We start from the raw sequence: 27,831 nt of genomic DNA, 5'->3' as shown, positions 1-27,831 counted from the left end.
TATGAGGGCTGAAAGTTGGCGCGAGTGGGGTATTCGGGAAAAAAAAATGGCACTGGATAGTGCCTTTACACTGTGGTCTATAGGGACTGTGTGTTCCCAGTAAATATACCTGTATATGCTGATATCCATATATATTTATATTTGCTGCCCATCACTGCGCAACTTACTCCCTTCGCTACGCTACTTCTCATGCCATGTCTCACAGCATGAGAACGAGGCTTCCATTGGAGTCTATGGAAACGTAATGCTTCTGTGTAATGCAAATACAAGCTCAGGTTCACATTGCACCTAAACTGTAATACAAGTGCTCAACTTGTAATCTAGCCCAAAATAAAAATAAAAGGTTGTCATTTTTTTCCTCACCCAAGAACGGAATTCTGCAGAATTTAGAACAATGACCCTAACATGCTAAATATGGAATGGTTGACATATGTCCCTAATTGGCCATTATAGAGGATATAAGATAAATATGCTAACTAGGCTTTTGAAGGAATAAGTAATTTGACTGCAAAACATTCCAAATATGAATAACACAATTTACCTTAAATATAAAAATATTTATTTTGCTAACATAACTTTTACATCATTTAAGTTGCATATATAAAAAATAATTTAATGCTCTTCTAAAAGAACTATAAATGGTAGAAGAAGAATTGCAACTGTCCAATATTTCATGAGAATAACTCAAATTAACATTGCTGTGGTCCAAATGTATTCGCCCCTCACTGTAGAATAATAAAGCATCCCCAAGGGAATCTGCAAAGCTATCTCACACATATCAGGAGTGTCAAACATATTGTATGTGGAACTCCAGCTAGCGACTAGATAATATGTCATTAATAACAGTCAGAAGAGGTTAATTTACGTTAGTGATTTTTAGTAACTTTACTAATGTATGTATTTAGTTTCATTATAGAATGTAATGTGTTTTGGTTCATTTTCTTTAAAATCTAATTTTACATTAAAAGTCCTATAGTTTCACAGCATATCTATTTAATATATCTTCTATAAAACATTATGGCAACTTACAAACGGCTAGATTTAGAGTTTTGTCGGTAACGACCCGCGTAGCTAATGCTGGCTTTTTTCTGGCCGCACCTTTAAAATAACTCTGGTATTGAGAGTCCACAGAATGGCTGCGTTAGGCTCCAAAAAAGGAGCGTAGAGCATATTTAACGCAACTGCAATACTCGATACCAGAGTTGCTTACGGAAGCGGCCAGCTTCAAAAACGTGCTCGTGCACGATTCCCCCATAGAAAACAATGGGGCTGTTTGAGCTGAAAAAAAAACCTAACACCTGCAAAAAAGCCGCGTTCAGCTCCTAACGCAGCCCCATTGTTTGCTATGGGGAAACACTTCCTACGTCTGCACCCAACACCCTAACATGTACCCCGAGTCTAAACACCCCTAACCTTACACTTATTAACCCCTAATCTGCCGCCCCCGCTATCGCTGACCCCTGCATATTATTATTAACCCCTAATCTGCCGCTCCGTAAACCGCCGCTACTTACATTATCCCTATGTACCCCTAATCTGCTGTCCCAAACACCGCCGACCCCTATATTATATTTATTAACCCCTAATCTGCCCCCCACAACGTCGCCTCCACCTGCCTACACTTATTAACCCCTAATCTGCCGAGCGGACCGCACCGCTATTATAATAAAGTTATTAACCCCTAATCCGCCTCACTAACCCTATAATAAATAGTATTAACCCCTAATCTGCCCTCCCTAACATCGCCGACACCTAACTTCAAACATTAACCCCTAATCTGCCGACTGGAGCTCACCGCTATTCTAATAAATGTATTAACCCCTAAAGCTAAGTCTAACCCTAACACTAACACCCCCCTAACTTAAATATAATTTAAATCTAACGAAATTAATTAACTCTTATTAAATAAATTATTCCTATTTAAAGCTAAATACTTACCTGTAAAATAAATCCTAATATAGCTACAATATAAATTATAATTATATTATAGCTATTTTAGGATTTATATTTATTTTACAGGTAACTTTGTATTTATTTTAACCAGGTACAATAGCTATTAAATAGTTAAGAACTATTTAATAGCTAAAATAGTTAAAATAATTACAAATTTACCTGTAAAATAAATCCTAACCTAAGTTACAATTAAACCTAACACTACACTATCAATAAATTAATTAAATACAATATCTATAAATAAATACAATGAAATAAACTAACTAAAGTACAAAAAATAAAAAAATATTTACAAACATCAGAAAAATATTGCAACAATTTTAAACTAATTACACCTACTCTAAGCCCCCTAATAAAATAACAAAGACCCCCAAAATAAAAAAAAATGCCCTACCCTATTCTAAATTACTAAAGTTCAAAGCTCTTTTACCTTACCAGCCCTGAACAGGGCCCTTTGCGGGGCATGCCCCAAAGAATTCAGCTCTTTTGCCTGAAAAAAAACCATACAATACCCCCCCCAACATTACAACCCACCACCCACATACCCCTAATCTAACCCAAACCCCCCTTAAATAAACCTAACACTAAGCCCCTGAAGATCTTCCTACCTTGTGTTCACCATGCCAGGTATCACCGATCGTTCCAGGCTCCGAAATCTTCATCCAAGCCCAAGTGGGGGCTAGACATCCATCATCCGAAGTCCAGAAGAGGCTCCAAAGTCTTGGATGACGTCCCTTAAAGGAACCGTCATTCGTCGGGAAGTTGTCGTTGGAAGAAGATGGGTCCGTGGTGGAGGTCTTCAAGATGGAGCCGGTCCTCATCAGATGAAGATAGAAGATGCCGCTTGGAAGAAGATGGTTGCCGGTCCGGATCTACTCTTCTTCCCGGATAGGATGAAGACTTTGGAGCCTCTTCTGGACTTCTTCAGCCGTCGGATGATGGAAGTCTAGCCCCCGCTTGGGCTTAGATGAAGATTTCGGAGCCTGGAACGATCGGTGATACCTGGCATGGTGAAGACAAGGTAGGAAGATCTTCAGGGGCTTAGTGTTAGGTTTATTTAAGGGGGGTTTGGGTTAGATTAGGGGTATTTGGGTTGTAATGTTGGGGGGGTATTGTATGTGTTTTTTTACAGGCAAAAGAGCTGAATTCTTTGGGGCATGCCCCGCAAAGGGCCCTGTTCAGGGATGGTAAGGTAAAAGAGCAATGAACTTTAGTAATTTAGAATAGGGTAGGGCATTTTTTTATTTTGGGGGTCTTTGTTATTTTATTAGGGGGCTTAGAGTAGGTGTAATTAGTTTAAAATTGTTGTAATATTTTTCTAATGTTTGTAAATATTTTTTTATTTTTTGTAACTTAGTTCTTTTTTATTTTTTGTACTTTAGTTAGTTTATTTCATTGTATTTATTTGTAGATATTGTATTTAATTAATTTATTGATAGTGTAGTGTTAGGTTTAATTGTAGGTAATTGTAGGTATTTTATTTAATTAATTTATTGATAGTGTAGTGTTAGGTTTAATTGTAACTTAGGTTAGGATTTATTTTACAGGTAATTTTGTAATTATTTTAACTATTTTAGCTATTAAATAGTTCTTAACTATTTAATAGCTATTGCACCTGGTTAAAATAAATACAAAGTTACCTGTAAAATAAATATTAATCCTAAAATAGCTATAATATAATTATCATTTATATTGTAGCTATATTAGGATTTATTTTACAGGTAAGTATTTAGCTTTAAATAGGAATAATTTATTTAATAAGAATTAATTTATTTCGTTAGATTTAAATTATATTTAACTTAGGGGGGTGTTAGTGTTAGGGTTAGACTTAGCTTTAGGGGTTAATCCATTTATTAGAATAGGGGCGAGATTCGGTCGACAGATTAGGGGTTAATAATTGAAGTTAGGTGTCGGCGATGTTAGGGAGGGCATATTAGGGGTTAATACTATTTATTATAGGGTTATTGAGGCGGGAGTGAGGTGGATTAGGGGTTAATAACTTTATTATAGTAGCGGTGAGATCCGCTCGGCAGATTAGGGGTTAATAAGTGTAGGCAGGTGGAGGCGACGTTGAGGGGGGCAGGTTAGGGGTTAATAAATATAATATAGGGGTCAGCGGTGTTAGGGGCAGCAGATTAGGGGTACATAAGTATAACGTAGGCAGATTAGGGGTTAAAAATATTTAATCGAGTGGCGGCGATGTGGGGGGACCTCGGTTTAGGGGTACATAGGTAGTTTATGGCTGTTAGTGTACTTTAGAGCACAGTAGTTAAGAGCTTTATGAACCGGCGTTAGCCCAGAAAGCTCTTAACTACTGACTTTTTTCTGTGGCTGGAGTTTTGTCGTTAGATTTCTAAAGCTCACTTCAGACACAACTCTAAATACCGGAGTTAGGAAAATCCCATTGAAAAGATAGGATACGCAATTGACGTAAGGAGATCTGCGGTATGGAAAAGTCGCGGCTGAAAAGTGAGCATTAGACCCTTTCCTGACTGACTCCAAATACCGGCGGTAGCCTAAAACCAGCATTAGGAGCCTCTAACGCTAGTTTTCACGGCTACCGCCAAACTCCAAATCTAGGCCAAAGGAAGTAAAAAACATCTTAACTAGCATATCATACATGTTTCACACTTAGGGCCTGATGATCTAAAACTCTCTGCTCAGTTGAGATGATATAAAATTATCCTTCAGCACTAGTAAAAATCTTAAAAGGCAGATTTTGCAATACTTCTTCTAAGGGATACCTGTATTTCTTTATGTGAAGGAGAGTCAAGCCCAGTGTAATATAACACTGCATGGCATGACAGTTCTGCTGCATTTACACATTGTGCTTTATATTCTATATTACTTTACACTTCAGATTAAGTTTTATTACATTTAAAGTTTCTATTTTGTTTTTTTTTTTTGTATACAGCAGTGTATTTAGAATTGTGATTTTACACATTCTGATTATGCCTTCACAGTTTCTGTGTAACTTCAACAAATTAGGATCATAGTTTTAATACTGATGTGTATTTTTTACAAATTACATTGCACTTTATTTAAAGTAATGCTGGAAAATTGACAGCTTCACAGGGCCTGAAATCATTGAATTCTATAAGAAAAAAAAGTGAATCTGGAAGTCCCAGGGAGATGAGAGATGACTTCCTTAGAAAGTAATGAATCTGGTATACAACATTTCACTTGGGAGGGAGAAAGTCTGGAGAATAACTTGGGGTTGATATAAAGGCTTAGTTTGCATCAATTACAAATTAAAATGAAATGTTTTCACTACAATTTAACTTGCTTTTGCCTATAGTTTAGCATATATTATATTTCTGTTATCTAAAATAAGTGTATTGTGAATTTTAAGTAAACTTCTCTTGCAAACAGCTGGCAATGATTAGCCTAGGGAGCTCCCTTGATCCTCCCACTTCCTGAAGCTGCGTTTTATTTTACAAAAGAGAAAATACAAAGTGCAATGTAAATTGTAAAAGATGTGCAGAAATATACAAAATATGATCGTAATTTGCTTATGCAATACAGAAACGTTTAATACATTATCAGAGTTTGTAAAATCACTGCTGGATCTAAATGTATTAAAATAGAAAATAGAAAGTGTAAAGCTTAAATGTAATAATACTAAAGGGACCCAATCTGAAGTGTAAAGCAATATAAAATACAAAGCTTAAAGTGTAAGTATAACAAAACTCTCATATCATACAGCACTATATTGCACTGGGCTTACCTCTCCTTCAGAAAGAGAAATGAGAGAGATCTTGCTGTGCTGGAGAGTTCTATGAGCCCTTTTTCTTTGAACACTCAGTGAGTTCAGCCCCTGTGTTAGAATAGGGTTTATGGGGGGGGGGTAGGTAGCAAAAGAGCTTTAGGGCACTGCCCTATCAAATGCAATTTTCAGGACAATTTTTAGAGTAGGTTTTTTTGTTTTAGAATAGGAATAACTGTGTTTTTTTATTTTTTGTAATTTTATTGTTTTTTTCTGTAATGTTAACTTGGGACAGTTTAGGAGTTAATGGTGTAGATGAGCACTTTGTGGGGCGATGTGGGGGTTGTGGCAGCTTAGGTGTTAATAGTGTAGCTGGTACTTTGTGATGTGGGTGTGTAACAGTTTAGGAGTTAATAGTTTAGTGGGGACTTTGCAATGTGGGAGTGTGGCAGTTTAGGTGTTAATAGTGTAGCTGATACTTTGTGATGTGGGTGTGGGTGTGTAACAGTTTAGGAGTTAATAGTTTAGTGGGGACTTTGCAGTGGCCTATGTGGCAGTTAATAGTGTAGTGGGGACTTTGCAATGTGGGAGTGTGGCAGTTTAGGTGTTAATAGTGTAGCTGGTACTTTGTGATGTGGGTGTGTAACAGTTTAGGAGTTAATAGTTTAGTGGGGACTTTGCAGTGGCCTATGTGGCAGTTAATAGTGTAGTGGGGTACTTTGCAGTGAGCGACTGAATGTGGTGGTTTAGGGATTATTAGAGTATTGAGATACGGGTTAGTGCGTGAGTATGAGTGTTAGTCTTTTTCCGTTTATCGTGCTCCATTGATGTCTTTGGGGAGTACGTTAACGCAATAGTGATATAACTAGCAAGGATACCTTGAAAAAGCCAGAGCCAGGAAAGGACGAAACACATGTCAGAAAATTTATCAATCCTGGGTCAAGTGAAGGGACATTTGGGTATTAAGACATATTCACCTAGATTACGAGTTTTGCGCTATACCGGGTGCGTAAAGAATGCAATAAAATTAGCAGTACCTCACTTTCCATAGCGCTGCCATTACGAGTTACTAAAAAACATCCTTGTGCCGTGCATTTGCTTTCCCCCATAGACATCAATGGGGAGAGAGTGTTAGAAAAAAACTAACACCTGTGATCGCGGAATAGCAAATCACCGTAACGCAAACACATTGATGTCTATGGGGAAAAGAAAATTATGTTTAAACCTAACACCCTAACATAAACCCCTAATCTAAATACCCCTAGTACGCGCCCCCCGACATCGCCAACACTAAATAAAGTTATTAACCCCTAATTCGCCTCTCCCCGACATTGCCAATGCTAAATAAAATGATTAACCCCTAAACCGCCGGCCCCCCACATCAGCAATGCCTAAATAAACCTATTAACCCCTAAACCACCACTCCCTGACACTAAATAAACATATTAACCCCTAAACCACCAGCCCCCCACATCGTAACTAATAAACTAAACCTATTAACCCCTAAACCACTGGTCCCCCACATTGCAAAACACTAAATTAAACTATTAACCCCTAAACCTAACACCCCCTAATTTTAAATTAAAAGTTACAATATAACTATCTTAAAAATAAATAAAAACTTACCTGTGAAATAAAAAATAATAATATTAATCTATAAATTAACCTAACATTACTATTCTAATAAAATTAAAAAAATACCAATTAAAAAACCTAAATTGCATGATTAAAAATACCTAACACTACGAAAAAACAAAAAACCTAAATTACAAATTAAAAAAAACTAATACTACAAAAACATTAAAAAAATCTAACATTACTAAAAATAATCACTAAAATTATGATAAATAAAAAAACTCTAAGATTACAAAAAATAATAAACAAAATTATAAAAAATAAATATTAAAAATTACAAAAAATAAACAATTACACCTAATCTAATAGCCCCCCAAAATAACCCCCCCAACCCTCAATAAACTACCAATGGCCCTTAAAAGGGCCTTTTGAAGGGCATTGCCCCAAGTTAGCTCTTTTACCTCAAATCAAATACAAAGACCCCCCAACAGTAAAAAACCCCACCCAACCAACCCCCAAAAATAAAAAACCTAAGTCTAAAAAAACCTAAGCTACCTATTGCCCCTAAAGGGCCATTTGTATTGGCATTGCTCTTAAAATAGCTCTTTTACAGTGCCCACCCCTAATCTAACACTAACGCTAACTCCATAAATTCTACTCACAGTTCCTGAAGTCCGGGCATCCGTCTTCATCCAGGCGGCGAGAAGTCTTCATCCGTCGCAGGGACATCTTCTTTCTTCATCCCAGTGTCGCTGAGATGTGGAGGAGTGGAGCTGTGGATGCACAGAGCTTCTTTGCTGGTGGCGCGGACATTAAGCGTGGAGGATCCTCTTCATATGGTCACCGCCGCACACTGAAGCTTGAATGTAAGGTACCCGTTTAAATATGGGGTACCTTGCATTCCTTTTGGCTGACATTTTCAAATCAGCCAATAGGATGAGAGCTACTGAAATAATGTTGGCTGATTTGAACAGCCAATAGGATTTCTGCAATGTTTCACAAAACTCATAACTAAAATGTTACAAAGTACACTAACACCCATAAACTACCTATAAACCCCTAAACCGCTGCCCTCTCACATCGCAAACACTATATTAAACCTGTTAACCCCTAATCTGCCACCTACCCACATTGCCAACACTAAAATAAACCTTTAAACCCCTAAATCGCTGCCCCCCTACATTACTAACACCTAAATAAACCTATTAACCCCTAAACCACTGCTCCCCTACATCAACAACACTAAATAAACCTATTAACCCCTAAACCGCCAGCCTCCCACATCATAACTAATAAACTAAACCTATTAACCCCTAGACCGCCGGCCCTCCACATTAAAAAAACTTACCTGTGAAATTAAAAAAACTAACATTAAACAATAACAGCTAGATTACGAGTTATGCATATGCGTTCATAACGCTGCTTTTTCCCTAACGCCTCTATTACAAGTCTTGTAGGTATAGCTGTACCACACACCTTTTTGGCCATCACGCCACAACAGTACCGCACTTTTAAAAAAGTCTTTTTTCAATGGGACTCCAATAGCGCCGGTATTAAGAGTTTGCCTGGGAGGCCAAAAAGTGAGCGGTACACTCTATAACCACAAGATTCGTACCACCATCTAAAGTCTGTAGTTATGAGTTTTATGTTACAAAGCTGTAGCATAAAACTCATAACTAAAGTGTTAAAAAGTGCACTAACACTCATAAACTATTAACCCCTAAACCAAGGCCCTCCCGCATCGCAAATACTAAAATAAAATTATTAACCCCTAATCTGCCGCTCCGGACATCGCTGCCACTATTAAAATGTATTAACCCCTCTTCCGCCGCTCCCAACGTCGTTCCCACTATAATAAACCTATTAACCCCTAAACCGCCGCCCTCCCGCATTGCAAACAATACTTAAATATTATTGACCCCTAATCTGCCATCCGCTACTATAATAAACCTATTAACCACTAAACAGCAAGCCCCCCACAAAGAAATATACTAAATTAAACTATTAACCCCATAACCTTTGGCCTCCCACATCACTACATAAATATATTAACCCTAAACCTAACCCTAATGTAACCCTAAACATAAGTCTAACCCTAACCCTAACACCCCCTAACTTAAATATAATTAAAATAAATCTAAATAAACCTTACAATTATTACCTAAATAACATATTTAAAACTAAATACATACTTACCTGTAAAAAAACCTAAGCGAGCTATGATATTACTAATAGTTATATTGTAGCTATTTATTTATTTTTATTTCACATGTAAGTTTGTATTTATTTTAACTAGGTACAATAGTTATTAAATAGTTATTAACTATTTACTAACTACCTAGCTAAAATAAATACAAATTTACCTGTAAAATAAAACCTAACCTGCCATACACTAAAACCTACCATTACAATCAAATCAAATAAATTAAATTAATCAAATACAATTATCTAAATTAAAAAAAAACAAACACTAAATTACACACAAAAAAACACGAAATGATCAACAACAAAAAATAATACTCCTAATCTAATAGCCCTATCAAAATAAAAAAGCCCCCCAAAATAATAAAAACCCTAGCCTACACTAAACTGCCAATAGCCCTTAAAATGGCCTTTTGCAGGGCATTGCCCCAAAGATATCAGCTTTTTTACCTGGCAATAAAAATTACAAACATCCCCCAACAGTAAAACCCACCACCCACCCAACCAAACCCCCCAAATAAAACTCTAAATAAACCTAAGCTAACCATTGCCCTGAAAAGGGCATTTGGATGGGCATTGCCCTTAAAAGGGCATTTAGCTCTCTTATGGTGCCCAAACCCTAAGCTAAAAATAAAACCCCCCCAATAAAACCTTAAAAAACTTAACACTAACCCCCGATGATCCACTTACAGTTTTCAAAGACCGGACATCCATCCTCATCCAGCAGGCAAAGTCCTCATCCAAGAGGGCAGAAGTCCTCATCGAAGCGGGCAGAAGTCCTCATCCAAGCGGGCAGAAGTCTTCATCCAGACGGCATCTTCTATCTTCATCCATCCAGCGGGGAGCTGGTCCATCTTCAAGACATCCGGTGCGGAGCATCCTCTTCTTCCGATCATCGCTGGAAAATGAAGTTCCCTTTAAGTGACATCATCCAAGATGGCGTCCCTTACATTCCAATTGGCTGATTGATTTTTTTGGATAGAAAATAGTGTATATGTGCACTAGAAGAAAGCTATAGGGTTAATTGTAATTTCAAATATTTGACGTATATTAAATGATCATGTGAAATTAAAATATTTGCAAAATGTTTGCAAAAATGTGTGCAAAGTGTGTTTGCAAATTTTATTTGCCGTTATAAAATAGAAAATAATAAAATAGAAAATATTTTAAATAATTATTTAAAAATGTGTTATTTGTGCTTGCGTGAAACAAAATCTTCAACAAAGGATAACTATTTTGTATTCACATGTAACAAAATCTTCAACAAAGAATAACTTTCGGCTAGATTACGAGTTTTGGGTATTAGTGAAAAAGCAGCGTTAAGGCTCTTTTTCACTACCGCTGGTATTACGAGTCTTGCAGGTTTAGGGGCACCACAACGTAATGCAACGTAAATACTGCAGCTTTCAAAAAGTCATTTTTCAATGGGACTTCCTTTGTGCCGGTATTTCGAGTCTGCCTGGTAGGCCAAAAAGTGAGCGGTACAGCCTAAAACTTCAAGATCCATAACATAAACTGAAAGTCAGTAGTTATGAATTTTACGCTACAAAGCTGTAACATAAAACTCATAACTAAAGTGCTAAAAAGTACACTAACACCCATAAACTACCTATTAACCCCTAAACCGAGGCCCTCCCGCATCGCAAACATTAAAAAAAAAATATTAACCCCTAATCTGCCGTTCCGGACATCGCTGCCACTATAATCAACATATTAACCCCTAAACCGCCATACTCCTGCATCGCAAAGTGGCGGCGACATTGGGGGCGGGAGATTAGGGGTTAATAACATTATATAGGTGTCGGCAATGTTGGGGGCAGCAGATTAGGGGTTAATAAGTATAATATAGGTGTCGGCGATGTCGGGGGTGGCAGATAAGGGGTTAATAAGTATATTGTAGGCGTCAGCGATGTCGGGGGCAGCGGATTAGGGGTGTTTAGACTCAGGGTTTATGTTAGGGTGTTAGGTGTAAACATAAATTTTCTTTCCTCATAGGAATGATCGAAATATTGCAAATACAATCAATCAGTCTCAAAGCGCTTGAAAAGTCTCCTTTTGAGAATTCGCCTTTTGCAAAATAGAACCACCTGTATCAGTTAAATTGTTGAAATAGTAACTGAATAACAATGGTTTTAATTAAAAAGCCCAGCACTTAGGATTTTATCCTTTTTCATAGAAAGTTTAAAAGTGGCCCTTTAGTATTGTGGTACTTTTAAATCTTTAAGCTTAATTCAAGTAGTAGGTGAGATGTTCTAAAATACCTTTATAAGAGTGTACGTGGAATTCACGTTAAAAGTTCATATAAGACTTTGGGGCATATTTATCAAGCTGCGAATGGAGCTTGATGCCCCATGTTTCTGGCGAGCCTGCAGGCTCGCCAGAAACTACAGTTATGAAGCAGCGGTGACAAAGACCGCTGCTACATAACCTGTCCGCCTGCTCTGAGCAGGCGGACACACAATGCCAGAAATCAAACCGATCGGGTTGATTGACGCCCATTGGCCGCGAGTCAGCAGGGGGCGGCATTGCACCAGCAACTCTTGTGAGCTGCTGGTGCAATGCTGAATATGGCGAGCGTATTGCTCGCCGTATTCAGCGAGGTCTGGCGGAGCTGATCCGCAGTGTCGGATCAGGTCCGCCAGACCTTGATAACTTGGGGCCTTTGTATACAGCTGATAGCGGTATGCTAGCACACTACGTCCGGACTCTTACACCCCTTGTTAAAGTGTCTACCCCTTGCTTGATGTTGCTCTTTAGTTATTTACTTCTTCCTGATAATATGAACAGAGCTTCAGCACGGGCGTCTGTGGAGTCTCGTAACGTCTGCTTAGCCCACTCACCGCTTCTCCAATGTGGTCTGTTTGGTTCGTGGGTATTATTTTTAGCTTAGGGATTGGGCACCGTAAAAGAGCTAAATGCCCTTTTAAGGGCAATGCCCATCCAAATGCCCTTTTCAGGGCAATGGCTAGCTTAGGTTTATTTAGATAGAGTTTTATTTGGGTGGGTGATGGGTTTTACTGTTGGGGTGTGTTTTTAATATTTATTGCCAGGTAAAAAAGATGATTTCTTTGGGACAATGCCCCGCAAAAGGCCCTTTTAAGGGCTATTGGCAGTTTAGTGTAGGCTAGGGGTTTTATTTTTATTTTTTGGGGGGGTTATTTTGATAGGGCTATTAGATTAGGAGTAATTATTTTTTTAGTTGATAATTTCGTTTTTTATTTTGTGTAAATTAGTGGGGTGTTTTTGTAATTTAGATAATTGTATTTGATTAATTTCATTTATTTGATTTGATTGTAATGGTAGGTTTTAGTGTCAGACAGGTTAGGTTTTATTTTACAGGTAAATTTGTATTTATTTTAACTAGGTAATTAGTACATAGTTAATAACTATTTACTAACTAGTCTACCTAGTTAAAATAAATACAAACTTACCTGTGAAATAAAAATATAACCTAAGCTAGCTACAATATAACTATTAGTAATATTGTAGTTAGCTTAGGGTTTTTTTTTACAGGTAAGTATGTATTTATTTTTAAATAGGAATTATTTAGGTAATAATAGTAAGATTTCTTTAGATTTCTTTTAATCATATTTAAGTTAGGGGGTGTTAGGGTTAGGGTTAGACTTATGCTTAGGGTTACGTTAGGGTTAGGTTTAGGGGTTAATATATTTATGTAGTGTTAGTGATGTGGGAGGCCAGAGGTTTAGGGGTTAATAACTTTAGTATAGTGGCGGCGACATTGGGGGCAGCAGATTAGGAGTTAATAAGTGTAGGTAGGTGGCAGCGATGTTAGGAGCGGCAGATTAGGGGTTAATAGTTTTATTTAGGTGGTGATATCGGGAGTCGCAGATTAGGGTTTAAAAACATTATGTAGGTGTCAGCGATGTCGGGGCGGCAGATTAGGGGTGTTTAGACGTGATTTTTATGTTAGGGTAACGTTTTCTTTCCCCATAGACATCAATGGGGCTGCGTTATAGAACTTTTTTTTCCGCAGGTGTTAGACTTCTTTTTTGCCGACTCTCCTCATTGATGTCTATGGGGAAATCGTGCATGAGCAAGTCAAAGCAGTGCTTGTATTTTGGTGTGGTATGGAGCTCAACACAACCATATCGCCAGCACAAGCCTGCTTTTTGTAAACTTGTAATAGCAGCGTTATAGGGAGGTGAATTATCGCCGCTTTTGTGGCGGTCAGTAATTTCCCTATAGCACTCAAAATTCATAATCTAGCTGAATATTAACCTAATATTACTATTCTAATAAAATTAAAAAAACTAATACTACGAAAAAATGTAAAAATTCTAACATTACAAAACATAAACACTTAAATTAGGAAAAAATAAAAAAAACTCTAAGATTACAAAAATAATAATACTACGAATGGATCGTGTCGGTATAGGCTGTAATGCAAGCATTTTAGCCAGACCGAATAACCTGTAATACGGCACTATGGAAAATCCCGCACTCAAACGTCATTTTTTGAGTGCGAAATGGAGGGTTGCGTTAAGGCTGAAATCCGTGCATTGCAGCCTATACAGCCGTGACTCGTAATATGAGTTACCGACAATTCCACACACAATGGCCAATTTTTTAGCAGTATAGCCGTACCGCACCGTAATGCTAAACTTGTAATTTAGCCATTTGTTTTGTCCTCAAAATATTTTTGGGGGATTATGACACAATATATGTACCATTTGTTACCTGATGTGCCTGTAAGGGAATTGGTGAATTCTTGGTGAATCTATTTAAAGATAAAAGGCTGGTTGTGTGCCTAACATAACATTGCCGCAATACGATAGAGTTTGTTAAAAGCTCAGAACCACGTGAGTAATGAAAATCTAAATTTTGCACTTGGTTCTCCCAATAGGATAACATTATTGTCTCCCTCTGTTTCTTCTTTCTGAGATGTTTTGTTGGAAAAATAAGAACTCAAAGAGAAACCTGGGACAGTATATCCATTTATTTTCACTAAATTCACAAAGTTCACTTTTTATTCTATTTTAATTTTCATCACATGTTTTAATGTTTTATATTGAATTGTGGTTTATCAATGTTTTATTTATTGCAATGATTTCATTAAATACAGAGGTCTGGGAACTTAAATTCAGGCAGAGGTCTGGCAACTTAAATACAGACAGAGGTCTGGGAACTTAAATACAGACAGAGGTCTGGGAACTTAAATACAGACAGAGGTCTGGCAACTTAAATACAGACAGAGGTCTGGCAACTTAAATACAGACAGAGGTCTGGCAACTTAAATACAGACAGAGGTCTGGCAACTTAAATACAGACAGAGGTCTGGGAACTTAAATACAGACAGAGGTCTGGGAACTTAAATACAGACAGAGGTCTGGCAACTTAAATACAGACAGAGGTCTGGCAACTAAAATACAGACAGAGGTCTGGCAACTTAAATACACAGAGATGTCTGGCAACTTAAATACAGACAGAGGTCTGGGAACTTAAATACATACAGAGGTCTGGCAACTTAAATACAGACAGAGGTCTGGGAACTTAAATACAGACAGAGGTCTGAGAACTTAAATACAGACAGAGGTCTGGCAACTTAAATACAGACAGAGGCCTGGCAACTTAAATACAGACAGAGGTCTGGGAACTTAAATACAGACAGAGGTCTGGGAACTTAAATACAGACAGAAGTCTGGCAACTTAAATACAGACAGAGGTCTGGGAACTTAAATACAGACAGAGGTCTGGCAACTTAAATACAGACAGAGGTCTAGCAACTTAAATACATACAGAGGTCTGGCAACTTAAATACAGACAGAGGTCTGGGAACTTAAATACAGACAGAGGTCTGGCAACTTAAATACAGACAGAGGTCTAGCAACTTAAATACATACAGAAGTCTGGCAACTTAAATACAGACAGAGGTCTGGGAACTTAAATACAGACAGAGGTCTGGGAACTTAAATAAAGACAGAGGTCTGGCAACTTAAATACAGACAGGGGTCTGGGAACTTTAATACAGACAGAGGTCTGGGAACTTAAATACAGACAGAGGTCTGGCAACTTAAATACAGAGGTCTGGCAACTTAAATACAGACAGAGGTCTGGCAACTTAAATACAGAGGTCTGGCAACTTAAATACAGACAGAGGTCTGGCAACTTAAATACATACAGAGGTCTGGCAACTTAAATACATACAGAGGTCTGGCAACTTAAATACAGACAGAGGTCTGGGAACTTAAATACAGACAGAGGTCTGGCAACTTAAATACAGACAGAGGTCTGGGAACTTAAATACATACAGAGGTCTGGCAACTTAAATACAGACAGAGGTCTGGGAACTTAAATACAGGCAGAGGTCTGGCAACTTAAATACAGACAGAGGTCTGGGAACTTAAATACAGGCAGAGGTCTGGCAACTTAATTACAGACAGAGGTCTGGGAACTTAAATACAGACAGAGGTCTGGCAACTTAAATAGAGACAGAGGTCTGGCAACTTAAATAGAGACAGAGGTCTGGCAACTTAAATACAGACAGAGGTGTGGCAACTTACATAGAGACAGAGGTCTGGCAACTTAAATACATACAGAGGTCTGGCAACTTAAATACAGACAGAAGTCTGGGAACTTAAATACAGAGGTCTGGCAACTTAAATACAGACAGAGGTCTGGGAACCTAAATACAGACAAAGGTCTGGCAACTTAAATACAGACAGAGGTCTGGGAACTTAAATACAGACAGAGGTCTGGGAACTTAAATACAGACAGAGGTCTGGGAACTTAAATACAGACAGAGGTCTGGCAACTTAAATACAGACAGAGGTCTGGCAACTTAAATACAGACAGAGGTCTAGCAACTTAAATACATACAGAGGTCTGGCAACTTAAATACAGACAGAGGTCTGGCAACTTAAATACAGACAGAGGTCTGGGAACTTAAATACAGACAGAGGTCTGGCAACTTAAATACAGACAGAGGTCTGGCAACTTAAATACAGGCAGAGGTCTGGGAACTTAAATACAGGCAGAGGTCTAGCAACTTAAATACAGACAGAGGTCTGGCAACTTAATTACAGACAGAGGTCTGGGGACTTAAATACAGACAGAGGTCTGGGAACTTAAATACAGACAGAGGTCTGGGAACTTAAATACAGACAGAGGTCTGGGAACTTAAATACAGACAGAGGTCTGGGAACTTAAATACAGACAGAGGTCTGGCAACTTAAATACAGACAGAGGTCTGGCAACTTAAATACAGGCAGAGGTCTGGGAACTTAAATACAGGCAGAGGTCTAGCAACTTAAATACAGACAGAGGTCTGGCAACTTAATTACAGACAGAGGTCTGGGGACTTAAATACAGACAGAGGTCTGTCAACTTAAATACAGACAGAGGTCTGGGAACTTAAATACAGGCAGAGGTCTAGCAAATTAAATACAGACAGAGGTCTGGCAACTTAAATACAGGCAGAGGTCTGGCAACTTAAATACAGACAGAGGTCTGGGAACTTAAATACATACAGAGGTCTGGCAACTTAAATACAGACAGAGGTGTGGGAACTTAAATACAGACTGAGGTCTGAGAACTTAAATACAGACAGAGGTCTGGCAACTTAAATACAGACAGAGGTCTGGCAACTTAAATACAGACAGAGGTCTGGCAACTTAAATACAGACAGAGGTCTGGGAACTTAAATACAGACAGAGGTCTGGGAACTTAAATACAGACAGAGGTCTGGGAACTTAAATACAGACAGAGGTCTGGGAACTTAAATACAGACAGAGGTCTGGCAACTTAAATACAGACAGAGGTCTAGCAACTTAAATACATACAGAGGTCTGGCAACTTAAATACAGACAGAGGTCTGGGAACTTAAATACAGACAGAGGTCTGGGAACTTAAATAAAGACAGAGGTCTGGCAACTTAAATACAGACAGAGGTCTGGGAACTTAAATACAGACAGAGGTCTGGGAACTTAAATACAGACAGAGGTCTGGCAACTTAAATACAGAGGTCTAGCAACTTAAATACAGACAGAGGTCTGGCAACTTAAATACATACAGAGGTCTGGCAACTTAAATACAGACAGAGGTCTGGGAACTTAAATACAGAGGTCTAGCAACTTAAATACAGACAGAGGTCTGGCAACTTAAATACATACAGAGGTCTGGCAACTTAAATACAGACAGAGGTCTGGCAACTTAAATACAGACAGAGGTCTGGGAACTTAAATACAGACAGAGGTCTGGGAACTTAAATACAGACAGAGGTCTGGCAACTTAAATACAGAGGTCTAGCAACTTAAATACAGACAGAGGTCTGGCAACTTAAATACATACAGAGGTCTGGCAACTTAAATACAGACAGAGGTCTGGGAACTTAAATACAGACAGAGGTCTGGCAACTTAAATACAGACAGAGGTCTGGGAACTTAAATACATACAGAGGTCTGGCAACTTAAATACAGACAGAGGTCTGGGAACTTAAATACAGACAGAGGTCTGAGAACTTAAATACAGGCAGAGGTCTGGCAACTTAAATACAGACAGAGGTCTGGGAACTTAAATACAGGCAGAGGTCTGGCAACTTAATTACAGACAGAGGTCTGGGAACTTAAATACAGACAGAGGTCTGGCAACTTAAATAGAGACAGAGGTCTGGCAACTTAAATAGAGACAGAGGTCTGGCAACTTAAATACAGACAGAGGTGTGGCAACTTACATAGAGACAGAGGTCTGGCAACTTAAATACAGACAGAGGTGTGGCAACTTAAATACAGACAGAGGTCTGGCAACTTAAATACAGAGGTCTGGCAACTTAAATACAGACAGAGGTCTGGGAACCTAAATACAGACAAAGGTCTGGCAACTTAAATACAGACAGAGGTCTGGGAACTTAAATACAGACAGAGGTCTGGGAACTTAAATACAGACAGAGGTCTGGGAACTTAAATACAGACAGAGGTCTGGAAACTTAAATACAGACAGAGGTCTGGCAACTTAAATACAGACAGAGGTCTAGCAACTTAAATACATACAGAGGTCTGGCAACTTAAATACAGACAGAGGTCTGGGAACTTAAATACAGACAGAGCTCTGGCAACTTAAATACAGACAGAGCTCTGGCAACTTAAATACAGACAGAGGTCTGGGAACTTAAATACAGACAGAGGTCTGGGAACTTAATTACAGACAGAAGTCTGGCAACTTAAATACAGACAGAGGTCTGGGAACTTAAATACAGACAGAGGTCTGGGAACTTAAATACAGACAGAGGTCTGGCAACTTAAATACAGACAGAGGTCTGGGAACTTAAATACAGACAGAAGTCTGGCAAATTAAATACAGACAGAGGTCTGGCAACTTAAATACAGAGGTCTGGGAACTTAAATACAGGCAGAGGTCTGGCAACTTAATTACAGGCAGAGGTCTGGGAACTTAAATACAGACAGAGATCTGGCAACTTAAATACAGACAGAGGTCTGGCAACTTAAATACAGAGGTCTGGCAACTTAAATACAGACAGAGGTTTGGGAACTTAAATACAGACAGAGGTCTGGCAACTTAATTACAGGCAGAGGTCTGGGAACTTAAATACAGACAGAGGTCTGCAACTTAAATACAGACAGAGGTCTGGCAACTTAAATACAGACAGAGATCTGGCAACTTAATTACAGGCAGAGGTCTGGGAACTTTAATACAGACAGAGGTCTGGGAACTTAAATACAGACAGAGTTCTGGGAACTTAAATACAAACAGAGGTCTGGCAACTTAAATACAGACAGAGGTGTGGCAACTTAAATACAGACAGAGGTCTGGCAACTTAAATACAGAGGTCTGGCAACTTAAATACAGACAGAGGTCTGGGAACCTAAATACAGACAAAGGTCTGGCAACTTAAATACAGACAGAGGTCTGGGAACTTAAATACAGACAGAGGTCTGGGAACTTAAATACAGACAGAGGTCTGGGAACTTAAATACAGACAGAGGTCTGGCAACTTAAATACAGACAGAGGTCTGGCAACTTAAATACAGACAGAGGTCTAGCAACTTAAATACATACAGAGGTCTGGCAACTTAAATACAGACAGAGGTCTGGGAACTTAAATACAGATAGAGGTCTGGGAACTTAAATACAGACAGAGGTCTGGCAACTTAAATACAGACAGAGGTCTGGCAACTTAAATACAGGCAGAGGTCTGGGAACTTAAATACAGGCAGAGGTCTAGCAACTTAAATACAGACAGAGGTCTGGCAACTTAATTACAGACAGAGGTCTGGGAACTTAAATACAGACAGAGGTCTGGGAACTTAAATACAGACAGAGGTCTGGGAACTTAAATACAGACAGAGGTCTGGCAACTTAAATACAGACAGAGGTCTGGCAACTTAAATACAGACAGAGGTCTAGCAACTTAAATACATACAGAGGTCTGGCAACTTAAATACAGACAGAGGTCTGGGAACTTAAATACAGACAGAGGTCTGGGAACTTAAATACAGACAGAGGTCTGGGAACTTAAAAACAGACAGAGGTCTGGGAACTTAAATACAGACAGAGGTCTGGCAACTTAAATACAGACAGAGGTCTGGGAACTTAAATACAGACAGAGGTCTGGGAACTTAAATACAGACAGAGGTCTAGCAACTTAAATACAGACAGAGGTCTGGGAACTTAAATACAGACAGAGGTCTGGGAACTTAAATACAGACAGAGGTCTGGCAACTTAAATACAGACAGAGGTCTGGGAACTTAAATACAGACAGAGGTCACGCAACTTAAATACAGACAGATGTCTGGCAACTTAAATACAGACAGAGGTCTGGCAACTTAAATACAGACAGAGGTCTGGGAACTTAAATACAATCAGAGCTCTGGCAACTTAAATACAGACAGAGCTCTGGCAACTTAAATACAGACAGAGGTCTGGGAACTTAAATACAGACAGAGGTCTGGGAACTTAAATACAGACAGAGGTCTGCAACTTAAATACAGACAGAGGTCTGGGAACTTAAATACAGACAGAGGTCTGCAACTTAAATACAGACAGAGGTCTGGGAACTTAAATACAGACAGAGGCCTGGGAACTTAAATACAGACAGAGGTCTGGGAACTTAATTACAGACAGAAGTCTGGCAACTTAAATACAGACAGAGGTCTGGGAACTTAAATACAGACAGAGGTCTGGGAACTTAAATACAGACAGAGGTCTGGCAACTTAAATACAGACAGAGGTCTGGGAACTTAAATACAGACAGAAGTCTGGCAAATTAAATACAGACAGAAGACTGGCAACTTAAACACAGACAGAGGTCTGGGAACTTAAATACAGGCAGAGGTCTGGCAACTTAATTCCAGGCAGAGGTCTGGGAACTTAAATACAGACAGAGATCTGGGAACTTAAATACAGACAGAGGTCTGGCAACTTAAATACAGAGGTCTGGCAACTTAAATACAGACAGAGGTTTGGGAACTTAAATACAGACAGAGGTCTGGCAACTTAATTACAGGCAGAGGTCTGGGAACTTAAATACAGACAGAGGTCTGCAACTTAAATACAGACAGAGGTCTGGCAACTTAAATACAGACAGAGATCTGGCAACTTAATTACAGGCAGAGGTCTGGGAACTTTAATACAGACAGAGGTCTGGGAACTTAAATACAGACAGAGTTCTGGTAACTTAAATACAAACAGAGGTCTGGCAACTTAAATACAGACAGAGGTCTGGCAACTTAAATACAGACAGAGGTCTGGGAACTTAATTACAGATAGAGGTCTGTGAACTTAAATACAGACAGAGGTCTGGGAACTTAATTACAGACAGAGGTCTGGGAACTTAAATACAGGCAGAGGTCTGGCAACTTAAATACAGGCAGAGGTCTGGCAACTTAAATACAGTCAGATGTCTGGCAACTTAAATACAGACAGAGGTCTGGGAACTTAATTACAGACAGAGGTCTGGGAACTTAAATACAGACAGAGGTCTGCAACTTAAATACAGACAGAGGTCTGGGAACTTAAATACAGACAGAGGTCTGCAACTTAAATACAGACAGAGGTCTGGGAACTTAAATACAGACAGAGGTCTGGGAACTTAAATACAGACAGAGGTCTGGGAACTTAATTACAGACAGAAGTCTGGCAACTTAAATACAGACAGAGGTCTGGGAACTTAAATACAGACAGAGGTCTGGGAACTTAAATACAGACAGAGGTCTGGCAACTTAAATACAGACAGAGGTCTGGGAACTTAAATACAGACAGAAGTCTGGCAAATTAAATACAGACAGAAGACTGGCAACTTAAACACAGACAGAGGTCTGGGAACTTAAATACAGGCAGAGGTCTGGCAACTTAATTCCAGGCAGAGGTCTGGGAACTTAAATACAGACAGAGATCTGGGAACTTAAATACAGACAGAGGTCTGGCAACTTAAATACAGAGGTCTGGAAACTTAAATACAGACAGAGGTTTGGGAACTTAAATACAGACAGAGGTCTGGCAACTTAATTACAGGCAGAGGTCTGGGAACTTAAATACAGACAGAGGTCTGCAACTTAAATACAGACAGAGGTCTGGCAACTTAAATACAGACAGAGATCTGGCAACTTAATTACAGGCAGAGGTCTGGGAACTTTAATACAGACAGAGGTCTGGGAACTTAAATACAGACAGAGTTCTGGGAACTTAAATACAAACAGAGGTCTGGCAACTTAAATACAGACAGAGGTCTGGCAACTTAAATACAGACAGAGGTCTGGGAACTTAATTACAGATAGAGGTCTGGGAACTTAAATACAGACAGAGGTCTGGGAACTTAATTACAGACAGAGGTCTGGGAACTTAAATACAGGCAGAGGTCTGGCAACTTAAATACAGGCAGAGGTCTGGCAACTTAAATACAGTCAGATGTCTGGCAACTTAAATACAGACAGAGGTCTGGGAACTTAATTACAGACAGAGGTCTGGGAACTTAAATACAGACAGAGGTCTGGGAACTTAAATACAGGCAGAGGTCTGGCAACTTAAATACATACAGAGGTCTGGGAACTTAAATACAGAGGTCTGGCAACTTAAATACAGACAGAGGTCTGGGAACTTAAATACATACAGAGGTCTGGCAACTTAAATACAGACAGAGGTCTGGGAACTTAAATACAGACAGAGGTCTGAGAACTTAAATACAGGCAGAGGTCTGGCAACTTAAATACAGACAGAGGTCTGGGAACCTAAATACAGACAAAGGTCTGGCAACTTAAATACAGACAGAGGTCTGGGAACTTAAATACAGACAGAGGTCTGGGAACTTAAATACAGACAGAGGTCTGGGAACCTAAATACAGACAAAGGTCTGGCAACTTAAATACAGACAGAGGTCTGGGAACTTAAATACAGACAGAGGTCTGGGAACTTAAATACAGACAGAGGTCTGGGAACTTAAATACAGACAGAGGTCTGGCAACTTAAATACAGACAGAGGTCTGGCAACTTAAATACAGACAGAGGTCTAGCAACTTAAATACATACAGAGGTCTGGCAACTTAAATACAGACAGAGGTCTGGGAACTTAAATACAGACAGAGGTCTGGGAACTTAAATACAGACAGAGGTCTGGGAACTTAAATACAGACAGAGGTCTGGCAACTTAAATACAGACAGAGGTCTGGCAACTTAAATACAGGCAGAGGTCTGGGAACTTAAATACAGGCAGAGGTCTAGCAACTTAAATACAGACAGAGGTCTGGCAACTTAATTACAGACAGAGGTCTGGGGACTTAAATACAGACAGAGGTCTGGGAACTTAAATACAGACAGAGGTCTGGAAACTTAAATACAGACAGAGGTCTGGCAACTTAAATACAGACAGAGGTCTAGCAACTTAAATACATACAGAGGTCTGGCAACTTAAATACAGACAGAGGTCTGGGAACTTAAATACAGACAGAGCTCTGGCAACTTAAATACAGACAGAGCTCTGGCAACTTAAATACAGACAGAGGTCTGGGAACTTAAATACAGACAGAGGTCTGGGAACTTAATTACAGACAGAAGTCTGGCAACTTAAATACAGACAGAGGTCTGGGAACTTAAATACAGACAGAGGTCTGGGAACTTAAATACAGACAGAGGTCTGGCAACTTAAATACAGACAGAGGTCTGGGAACTTAAATACAGACAGAAGTCTGGCAAATTAAATACAGACAGAAGACTGGCAACTTAAACACAGACAGAGGTCTGGGAACTTAAATACAGGCAGAGGTCTGGCAACTTAATTACAGGCAGAGGTCTGGGAACTTAAATACAGACAGAGATCTGGCAACTTAAATACAGACAGAGGTCTGGCAACTTAAATACAGAGGTCTGGCAACTTAAATACAGACAGAGGTTTGGGAACTTAAATACAGACAGAGGTCTGGCAACTTAATTACAGGCAGAGGTCTGGGAACTTAAATACAGACAGAGGTCTGCAACTTAAATACAGACAGAGGTCTGGCAACTTAAATACAGACAGAGATCTGGCAACTTAATTACAGGCAGAGGTCTGGGAACTTTAATACAGACAGAGGTCTGGGAACTTAAATACAGACAGAGTTCTGGGAACTTAAATACAAACAGAGGTCTGGCAACTTAAATACAGACAGAGGTGTGGCAACTTAAATACAGACAGAGGTCTGGCAACTTAAATACAGAGGTCTGGCAACTTAAATACAGACAGAGGTCTGGGAACCTAAATACAGACAAAGGTCTGGCAACTTAAATACAGACAGAGGTCTGGGAACTTAAATACAGACAGAGGTCTGGGAACTTAAATACAGACAGAGGTCTGGCAACTTAAATACAGACAGAGGTCTGGCAACTTAAATACAGACAGAGGTCTAGCAACTTAAATACATACAGAGGTCTGGCAACTTAAATACAGACAGAGGTCTGGGAACTTAAATACAGATAGAGGTCTGGGAACTTAAATACAGACAGAGGTCTGGCAACTTAAATACAGACAGAGGTCTGGCAACTTAAATACAGGCAGAGGTCTGGGAACTTAAATACAGGCAGAGGTCTAGCAACTTAAATACAGACAGAGGTCTGGCAACTTAATTACAGACAGAGGTCTGGGAACTTAAATACAGACAGAGGTCTGGGAACTTAAATACAGACAGAGGTCTGGCAACTTAAATACAGACAGAGGTCTGGCAACTTAAATACAGACAGAGGTCTAGCAACTTAAATACATACAGAGGTCTGGCAACTTAAATACAGACAGAGGTCTGGGAACTTAAATACAGACAGAGGTCTGGGAACTTAAATACAGACAGAGGTCTGGGAACTTAAAAACAGACAGAGGTCTGGGAACTTAAATACAGACAGAGGTCTGGCAACTTAAATACAGACAGAGGTCTGGGAACTTAAATACAGACAGAGGTCTGGGAACTTAAATACAGACAGAGGTCTAGCAACTTAAATACAGACAGAGGTCTGGGAACTTAAATACAGACAGAGGTCTGGGAACTTAAATACAGACAGAGGTCTGGCAACTTAAATACAGACAGAGGTCTGGGAACTTAAATACAGACAGAGGTCACGCAACTTAAATACAGACAGATGTCTGGCAACTTAAATACAGACAGAGGTCTGGCAACTTAAATACAGACAGAGGTCTGGGAACTTAAATACAATCAGAGCTCTGGCAACTTAAATACAGACAGAGGTCTGGGAACTTAAATACAGACAGAGGTCTGGGAACTTAAATACAGACAGAGGTCTGGGAACTTAAATACAGACAGAGGTCTGCAACTTAAATACAGACAGAGGTCTGGGAACTTAAATACAGACAGAGGTCTGCAACTTAAATACAGACAGAGGTCTGGGAACTTAAATACAGACAGAGGCCTGGGAACTTAAATACAGACAGAGGTCTGGGAACTTAATTACAGACAGAAGTCTGGCAACTTAAATACAGACAGAGGTCTGGGAACTTAAATACAGACAGAGGTCTGGGAACTTAAATACAGACAGAGGTCTGGCAACTTAAATACAGACAGAGGTCTGGGAACTTAAATACAGACAGAAGTCTGGCAAATTAAATACAGACAGAAGACTGGCAACTTAAACACAGACAGAGGTCTGGGAACTTAAATACAGGCAGAGGTCTGGCAACTTAATTCCAGGCAGAGGTCTGGGAACTTAAATACAGACAGAGATCTGGGAACTTAAATACAGACAGAGGTCTGGCAACTTAAATACAGAGGTCTGGCAACTTAAATACAGACAGAGGTTTGGGAACTTAAATACAGACAGAGGTCTGGCAACTTAATTACAGGCAGAGGTCTGGGAACTTAAATACAGACAGAGGTCTGCAACTTAAATACAGACAGAGGTCTGGCAACTTAAATACAGACAGAGATCTGGCAACTTAATTACAGGCAGAGGTCTGGGAACTTTAATACAGACAGAGGTCTGGGAACTTAAATACAGACAGAGTTCTGGGAACTTAAATACAAACAGAGGTCTGGCAACTTAAATACAGACAGAGGTCTGGCAACTTAAATACAGACAGAGGTCTGGGAACTTAATTACAGATAGAGGTCTGGGAACTTAAATACAGACAGAGGTCTGGGAACTTAATTACAGACAGAGGTCTGGGAACTTAAATACAGGCAGAGGTCTGGCAACTTAAATACAGGCAGAGGTCTGGCAACTTAAATACAGTCAGATGTCTGGCAACTTAAATACAGACAGAGGTCTGGGAACTTAATTACAGACAGAGGTCTGGGAACTTAAATACAGACAGAGGTCTGCAACTTAAATACAGACAGAGGTCTGGGAACTTAAATACAGACAGAGGTCTGCAACTTAAATACAGACAGAGGTCTGGGAACTTAAATACAGACAGAGGCCTGGGAACTTAAATACAGACAGAGGTCTGGGAACTTAATTACAGACAGAAGTCTGGCAACTTAAATACAGACAGAGGTCTGGGAACTTAAATACAGACAGAGGTCTGGGAACTTAAATACAGACAGAGGTCTGGCAACTTAAATACAGACAGAGGTCTGGGAACTTAAATACAGACAGAAGTCTGGCAAATTAAATACAGACAGAAGACTGGCAACTTAAACACAGACAGAGGTCTGGGAACTTAAATACAGGCAGAGGTCTGGCAACTTAATTCCAGGCAGAGGTCTGGGAACTTAAATACAGACAGAGATCTGGGAACTTAAATACAGACAGAGGTCTGGCAACTTAAATACAGAGGTCTGGAAACTTAAATACAGACAGAGGTTTGGGAACTTAAATACAGACAGAGGTCTGGCAACTTAATTACAGGCAGAGGTCTGGGAACTTAAATACAGACAGAGGTCTGCAACTTAAATACAGACAGAGGTCTGGCAACTTAAATACAGACAGAGATCTGGCAACTTAATTACAGGCAGAGGTCTGGGAACTTTAATACAGACAGAGGTCTGGGAACTTAAATACAGACAGAGTTCTGGGAACTTAAATACAAACAGAGGTCTGGCAACTTAAATACAGACAGAGGTCTGGCAACTTAAATACAGACAGAGGTCTGGGAACTTAATTACAGATAGAGGTCTGGGAACTTAAATACAGACAGAGGTCTGGGAACTTAATTACAGACAGAGGTCTGGGAACTTAAATACAGGCAGAGGTCTGGCAACTTAAATACAGGCAGAGGTCTGGCAACTTAAATACAGTCAGATGTCTGGCAACTTAAATACAGACAGAGGTCTGGGAACTTAATTACAGACAGAGGTCTGGGAACTTAAATACAGACAGAGGTCTGGGAACTTAAATACAGGCAGAGGTCTGGCAACTTAAATACATACAGAGGTCTGGGAACTTAAATACAGAGGTCTGGCAACTTAAATACAGACAGAGGTCTGGGAACTTAAATACATACAGAGGTCTGGCAACTTAAATACAGACAGAGGTCTGGGAACTTAAATACAGACAGAGGTCTGAGAACTTAAATACAGGCAGAGGTCTGGCAACTTAAATACAGACAGAGGTCTGGGAACCTAAATACAGACAAAGGTCTGGCAACTTAAATACAGACAGAGGTCTGGGAACTTAAATACAGACAGAGGTCTGGGAACTTAAATACAGACAGAGGTCTGGGAACCTAAATACAGACAAAGGTCTGGCAACTTAAATACAGACAGAGGTCTGGGAACTTAAATACAGACAGAGGTCTGGGAACTTAAATACAGACAGAGGTCTGGGAACTTAAATACAGACAGAGGTCTGGCAACTTAAATACAGACAGAGGTCTGGCAACTTAAATACAGACAGAGGTCTAGCAACTTAAATACATACAGAGGTCTGGCAACTTAAATACAGACAGAGGTCTGGGAACTTAAATACAGACAGAGGTCTGGGAACTTAAATACAGACAGAGGTCTGG

This window comes from Bombina bombina, chromosome 6 (assembly GCF_027579735.1).
Source record: "Bombina bombina isolate aBomBom1 chromosome 6, aBomBom1.pri, whole genome shotgun sequence".
Lineage (NCBI taxonomy): Eukaryota > Metazoa > Chordata > Amphibia > Anura > Bombinatoridae > Bombina > Bombina bombina.
The sequence above is the reverse complement of the archived record's forward strand: the minus strand, read 5'-3'. Positions refer to the sequence as shown.